The following is a 7,189-nucleotide window of genomic DNA, read 5'->3' as shown; positions in this document are numbered from 1 at the left end:
TCCTTCCTGCAGCCCTGGCCCTGGGCCCTGGATGGCGGAGGGGCAGGTGCTGTGCTCGAGGCTGACCTGGATCAGGTGGGGGGGGCAGTGGATGCTGCCAGGGGCAACAGGAGGTGCTGCTGGGGGCCCTTGGTGGGTGAGGGAGGCTGAGGCCGGGCCTTACCCTGCTGGATGGGGGATGGGGGTGGGGAGCAGGGGCCTGGTGACAGCTGACAGCAGCTGGGGCCTGGTCCCAGCACCCAGCTCGGGCCCTGGCACACCCATGCTGCCATGCAGCCCTCCTACCCCTTCCACGTCCATGAGACTCTGGTCCCACGACGCCACGCCCCTGCCACCACCGCAGCTCCAGGCACTGGCCGCTCTGCTCTCTCCCCATGGCGCGGACTGCAGGGACCTCAGAGGAGCGGAGACACATGGTCCCAGCTGTCTTGGGGCTGGCTTTAGAGCTGCATCGCCCGTTTGACCAGACCTGAGCTCGGGGGAGCTGGGGGGGCCTGATGGGGTGGTGCCGAGGGCAGAGGGCAGGCCCAGGGGGGCTTGGTGGACGCCTCCAGCTTCGTCTTCCAGGTGAGGAGTGGCCTTGGCCAGGCACAGGCCTGAGCCAGGTGCCCCAGATGCCCGAGAGCTGGGAGCTCAGACCAGGTCTCCCACATGGGTGGCAGGAACCCAACCGCTGAGCCATCGCCTCTGCCTCCCCAGGTGTGCGTTAGGAAGCTGGGGTCAGGAGCCAGAGCTGGCCTCTCCGGTGGAGGACATGGGCGTCTCTGACCCCTAGGCCAGGTCCCAGGGCCATTTTCAGAGATGCATCAGTGTGGGCAGAGCAGCCGCACCCAGGGCCGCCGTGCAGCCTGGGATGAGGCCCCGCATAGGCCCTTGGAGTCAGAGCCCATGCTGGGCGGAGCACAGGGCCCAGGGCGGCCAGCTCTGAAGCCCCCGGCCGAGCACGGAGCCCCCAGCCTTTGCTGTCCTTGTGCCCTGTGTTCTGGGGCCGAGCAAGGCCACTGGGCAGCAAGAAGGGCCAGGAGCCCCCTGCTGCTGGGCCCGCGGCTCCTGTCGGTAGGTGTTTATCTCCGGGGGCGGGGGGTCCCCCCAGAGCCTGCCTGTCAGAGCAAGCTGTGACCTATGTTTTCCAGGTGGAGGGGTCAGCTCCCTGTCCGAGGCTGCCCAGCCCCAGGGCTGGGGCCAGAGGGCAGCAGGGCACACGCGGGGAGGGGTCTGCGGCCTCAGCCCCTGGCTTCCCCGTGGGCAGCTGCTCCCCAGAAGATTTTTTTTTTTTTTTTTGACAGGCAGAGTGGACAGAGAGAGACAGAGAGAAAGGTCTTCCTTTTTGCCGTTGGTTCACCCTCCAATGGCTGTCACGGCCGGTGCACTACGGCCGGCACACCGCGCTGATCCGATGGCAGGAGCCAAGCACTTATCCTGGTCTCCCATGGGGTGCAGGGCCCAAGCACTTGGGCCATCCTCCACTGCACTCCCGGGTCACAGCAGAGAGCTGGCCTGGAAGAGGGGCAACCGGGACAGAATCCGGTGCCCCGACCGGGACTAGAACCCGGTGTGCCGGTGCTGCAAGGCGGAGGATTAGCCTAGTGAGCTGCGGTGCCAGCCCCAAGAAGATTTTTATTATTATTTTATTTATTTATTTATTTATTTTTTTGACAGGCAGAGTAGACAGTGAGAGAGAGAGACAGAGAGAAAGGTCTTCCTTTTGCCGTTGGTTCACCCTCCAATGGCCACAGCGGCCGGCGCACCGCGCTGATCCGATGGCAGGAGCCAGGAGCCAGGTGCTTCTCCTGGTCTCCCATGGGGTGCAGGGCCTAAGCACTTGGGCCGTCCTCCACTGCACTCCCTGACCACAACAGAGAGCTGGCCTGGAAGAGGGGCAACCAGGACAGAATCCGGCGCCCCAACCGGGACTAGAACCCGGTGTGCCGGCGCTGCAAGGTGGAGGATTAGCCTAGTGAGCCGCGGCGCCAGCCCCCAGATTTTTTTTTTTTTTTTTTTTTTTTTTGACAGGCAGAGTGGACAGTGAGAGAGAGAGACAGAGAGAAAGGTCTTCCTTTGCCGTTGGTTCACCCTCCAATGGCCGCCGCTGCAGCCGGCGCACCGCGCTGATCCTGGCAGGAGCCAGGAGACAGGTGCTTTTCCTGGTCTCCCATGGGGTGCAGGGCCCAAGCACCTGGGCCATCCTCCACTGCACTCCCTGGCCATAGCAGAGAGCTGGCCTGGAAGAGGGGCAACCGGGACAGAATCCGGCGCCCCAACCGGGACTAGAACCCGGTGTGCCGGCGCCGCAAGGTGGAGGATTAGCCTATTGAGCCACGGCGCCGGCTCCAGCCCCCAGATTTTTAAAAGATGTATTTCTTTATTTGAAAGGCACAGTTACAGTGAAAGGGGGAGAGAGAGCCAGAGTGTCCATCCACTGGCTCACTCCCCAAAAGGCAGCAAGCAGGGCTGGCCCAGGCGCAGCCAGGAGCTTCCTCAGGGTCTCCCACGTGAGTGCAGGGCACCTGCCGCTGCTTCCCAGGCGCATTAGCAGGAGCTGGGTCGGACGTGGCGCAGCCGGGACTCTCTCTCAACAGGTGCTCCCGTGGGAGGCCGGCGCTGCAGGCTGGGGCTGTGCCCACTGGGCCACAGGGCCGGCCTCTCCCGGTTGGGATTTTTGTCTGCCGAGTCCTCTGCTGTTCCGCCCGCCAGCTGCCCGGAAGAGAAAGATCATTGTAAAGGCATCCAGACCAGGAAGTGCGGCGGCAGCACAAGAGGTACACGGACGTTGTTCTGTGTCTTGTTGAGCAGTGACTGCGTCCCAGCCAGCACCCCAAAGTTTGCCTTTGTGTCCAGGGAGGGTGGGGACCTCCTGCTTCCTGCCCCCCCCCCCCCCCCGCCCCGAGCCAGGGCAGAAAAACTGTCCCCAGAGACCAAAGCTGGGAGCCAGGAACTCCATCCAGGTCTCCATGGGGGCGGCAGGGGCCTGAGCACTTGAGCCATCACCTGCTGCCCCCCCGCCAGGGTCTGCGTTGGCAGGGGACTGGAGCCCCGCGCTCTGCTACGGGACGCCATGTCCTGGACACTGGGCCTGCGGCGCTCTGGGAACATGGGACATGGGCAGCTCCTGCTGCCCTGCCTGCCTGGGCTTGGCCGGACCCGTCTGAGTCCCCAGGCCGGCCCCAGGCATCCGCTCCTCCTGCCGTCTCACCAATGGAAGGCATCTTCTGTTTGCATTTTGCCAGTTGGCGTCCACGGGGAGATGCTGTTAAGGAAAAAACACACTCGGACTTCAGAGTTTCCTTTTGTTTTCTGCTCCAAAATGAGCGGTGGCTTTTCTCTCTGTTCTTCCGTGCACTTTTCAAAGTCCCCCATGCTGTGGATACACCCCGGAGCTGCCGGCCCCCAAATCCGGCTCCGGGCCTCTCTCTGCTGCCCCTGGGCCCTGCCAGGTCAGGCCTCGGGGATGTGCTGGGTACCGGCTGTCTCCGCCCTCGTTTGGGGCTGCCCTTCTGCAAAAGCCAGGGGGCTCCCGCCACCCCCTCCAGGGCGCCCGGGCCATGCCCCCCCCCCCCCCCCCGCCCGCTTTGCTCCTGCTGAGAGCCCTCACCCTGCTGAATCCGGCTTTGTCGCTGTCTTTCTTTGAGAGGAGCCGTGGCGGCTGCCTCCCAGGGTTCATGTGAGCAGGAGCCGGGGCTGGGAATTGGCCCCGGGCACCTGGCTGTGGGACATGGTCGTCTTAATTGTTAGACCCCGAGTTAGGTTTGTATTTTCATTTGTTTGAAAGGCAGAAGAGACACACACACACACACACACACACACACGCACACACTGATCTTCCTTCTGCTAATTCACTCCCAAAATGCCTGCCATAGCCAGGGCTTGGCCAAACCAAAGCTGGGAGCCAGGAGCTCCACACTGATCTCCCACAGGGCGCAGGGGCCAAGCACTGTGGCCACCTTCCACTGCCGTCGCGGGCGCGTTAGCAGGAAGCAGCGGGGACTCCAAGCACCACTCCGACGTGGGGTGCGGGCGTCTCGGGCAGTGGCTTAACCCATTGTCCCGGAGCTCAGACCCCTCTCCCAGCTTTGTGGGTCAGCTGTAGATGGAGCAGGTGGTCTGCCCTTGTGCGAGGGTCAGAGCCCCCGCAGACACGCCCCCTGCCCCCCAGCAGCCGGTCGGCCTTGCTGCCTTTGCACAGCTCCTGTCCTGGCCCCCACACGGGCCGGGAGCCCCCTCTGCAAGGAGAAATGCCCTGGGGGGCAGCGGGGTCGCCCCGGAAACGCTGGGCACTGCGCTGCTCCGTCGCCCTGGCAACTGGCGGCTCCTTATCAGCTCCCAGAAAGCTGCAGGCGAATCCGGCCTCGGCCGCCTGCTTTTCAGTTTGTGGTTTCTCTGGGATCTTTTTTCCTTTTAGGAAGGGAAACGCACACCACAGCTCTGGAAGGGGGAGATAAGGCCCTGACGTGCCAGCGCCGAGCCTGCGCTGAGAAACCTCTCGAACTGCGGGCGGTTTTCCAGCCGGGCTCCACGGCAAGGAAGCGGGCGGCACACGGGCAGCGGAACCGTGGCGGAGGCTCCGTGGGGGCAGGGGCCAGCGGCTCGCGGGGATGTGGCCTCGAGGCCTGGGGAGCCGCCCTCTCTCAGCTGTCAAAGGCCGCCGGGTGCACAGCGGGCCCTCACTGCCCAGGGCTGGCCGCCTGCCCCGAGCGTCCGCTCTGCCCCAGGTTGGCTTGCCCCAGCCGGGGGCCCCCAGCGAGAGCCGTTCTCTCCTGTGCACCTGCAGCCGCGATGTGCGAGAGGGACCGGCCGGGCTCTGAGTCCACGTCCCTGTGCTCTGCTCTCTGCCACGCCAGCCTCCTTTCCAAGCCCCACACCTGGCCCACTCCGGGGCCATGGCACAGGCTGTCCCCTGCGTCCATGCACTCATCCTGCCTGGAGTCCAGGGCACCCAGGCAGCCTCCCAACCCCCCTGCTCCAGGGCCTCCCAGCTCCCCAAGGTGTCTGAGTGACCTGGGACTCCCCCCCACTTGTCCCTTCCCCATCTCCGCTCCTCTTGCCCCAAGCCCACTGCCTTGGGGAGGCGTGGAGCAGGGCGGCTCCGCTTCTGAGATCTCAGAGGAGACAAAGACAGAGAGCAGCAGGTAGGAGCTGGGGACAGGGAGTACAGTGAGGCGTGGGCAGACTGGCTGAGCCCTCCTGCGGTGGAGGGGCTGGGGCACAGGGTACCCCCACCCCACACCGGACCAGTGCGTCCCAGGGCCAGCTGCAGCTGGGGTTGGGCGTATCCTCAGCGCCAGTGCAGGGCGAGCAGGGCTGGGCAGCTGCTGGGCCCCTGGAGCTGAGTATTTGCCCCGGGCACAGTGGCAGAACAAGGCCTGAGCACCCCCGTGGCCACTTCCGTCTGGCTGGGCACTGCAAGGGTGGCCAGTCTGTCCAGTGCGGAGGGAGGTGGTGGGGCTGGACCAAGGCACAGGCTCCTGGGGCAGGCAGGGCGGAGCGTGGCGCAGAGTGCTGCCCCCTCCCAAGGGACTAGCAGAGGTGGTGGCCTGAGGTCCACACCAGCCCCTGCCGCCCTGGGAGCCACGTTGGGGTCTCCAGAGAGGGCCCTGGCCAGGCTGTGCAGGACGCCCGGGTTCAGGACTGGCTGAGCCCGCACTGTTCAGGGTCTTTGCCTCAGCTGACCTGGCCGCTCCCCGGAGAGGGGACAGGAGGGTCCCTGCTTGAGGTGGGACTGCGGCTTGGGGAGGAGCAGGGCAGCCCTGGGCGATGCTGGCACGAGGCAGGTGGAGGGATGCTGGGAGGGGCACAGCGGTGGAATGTTCTGGAGGGCTTTGCTGGGACAGCATCCTGGGAGGGGGCAGCAGAGCTGTGTATAGAGCTGGAGGAGCAGCCAGGACTGTGACGCATGCACAGGGCTTCGTGGTGACAGGTGACAGCCGCCCAGGTGAGGGGCCGTGGGCAGAGGAGGGGCGACCTGGAAGGCTTGGGGGCCCTGAGGGGTGGGATGGGGCCGCTGGTGGCAGATGGATGAGTCAGTGGGGGCCGCCACCTGGGGCCTGTGGTCAGCAGTAGGGGCTGGGCAGGGACCCCCAACCCCGAACTGGCGGGGAGCAGCCAGCAGGACCCGGTGGGCTGAGGGAGCCCTATCTGCCCTGCACCTCGGGGCCCACCTTCCGGCTGGGGCGGCCCCACCCCCGTGAGCCTTGCAGGAGGTTGGAGACCGAGCCGGGTTGCCATGGTGATGTGGCCCGTGGCCAGTAGGTGTCCCCGGAGCCTGCAGAATCTGGGGAGCGAGGTGGCGCCCGTGAGCCCCTGCTGTGGTCACACCAGGAGCGCCTCCCACCCAGCCGGGCCCACGGAGGTCCCCGGAGACACCTGTGCCAGGAGCCGGGGCAGCAGTGCACACGCAGCTGTGTATACGTGGGGAACACGGAGACACAGGGTGTACATGGGGCACACAGCACACGGAGACACAGGGTGTACATGGGGCACACACAGCACACGGAGACACAGGGTGTACGTGGGGCACACACAGCACACGGAGACACAGGGTGTACGTGGGGCACACACAGCACACGGAGACACAGGGTGTACGTGGGGCACACACAGCACACGGAGACACAGGGTGTACGTGGGGCACACACAGCACACGGAGACACAGGGTGTACGTGGGGCACACACAGCACACGGAGACACAGGGTGTACGTGGGGCACACACAGCACACGGAGACACAGGGTGTACGTGGGGCACACACAGCACACGGAGACACAGGGTGTACGTGGGGCACACACAGCACACGGAGACACAGGGTGTACGTGGGGCACACACACAGCACACGGAGACACAGGGTGTACATGGGGCACACACACAGCACACGGAGACACAGGGTGTACATGGGGCACACACACAGCACACGGAGACACAGGGTGTACATGGGGCACACACAGCACACGGAGACACAGGGTGTACATGGGGCACACACACAGCACACGGAGACACAGGGTGTACATGGGGCACACACAGCACACGGAGACACAGGGTGTACATGGGGCACACACAGCACACGGAGACACAGGGTGTACACGAAAAACAGAGACACAAAGTACATGGGGAATAGCACACACAGGCACAGAGACAGCAAGTGTATACGTGTGCAGGGCACACGGAGATGCAGGGTGTACATGGGGAACACACAGAGACCTA

General features: G+C 64.8%; 1 long non-coding RNA gene across 1 annotated transcript; it reads right to left on the bottom strand.

The window, feature by feature from the left end:
* Positions 1-2,342: 2,342 nt before the first annotated feature.
* On the bottom strand, positions 2,343-3,556 carry LOC138846975 (uncharacterized). The gene is made up of 2 exons (XR_011384526.1): positions 2,989-3,556; positions 2,343-2,694 (listed from the first exon to the last, which is right to left on the bottom strand). It is a non-coding gene; the product is annotated as an uncharacterized lncRNA (long non-coding RNA).
* Positions 3,557-7,189: the final 3,633 nt, after the last annotated feature.

The sequence above is a fragment of the Oryctolagus cuniculus genome, chromosome 19, assembly GCF_964237555.1.
Source record: "Oryctolagus cuniculus chromosome 19, mOryCun1.1, whole genome shotgun sequence".
Classification (NCBI taxonomy): Eukaryota; Metazoa; Chordata; class Mammalia; order Lagomorpha; family Leporidae; genus Oryctolagus; species Oryctolagus cuniculus.
Note: the sequence above shows the minus strand (reverse complement) of the source record. Positions and strands in the feature narration are given on the sequence as shown.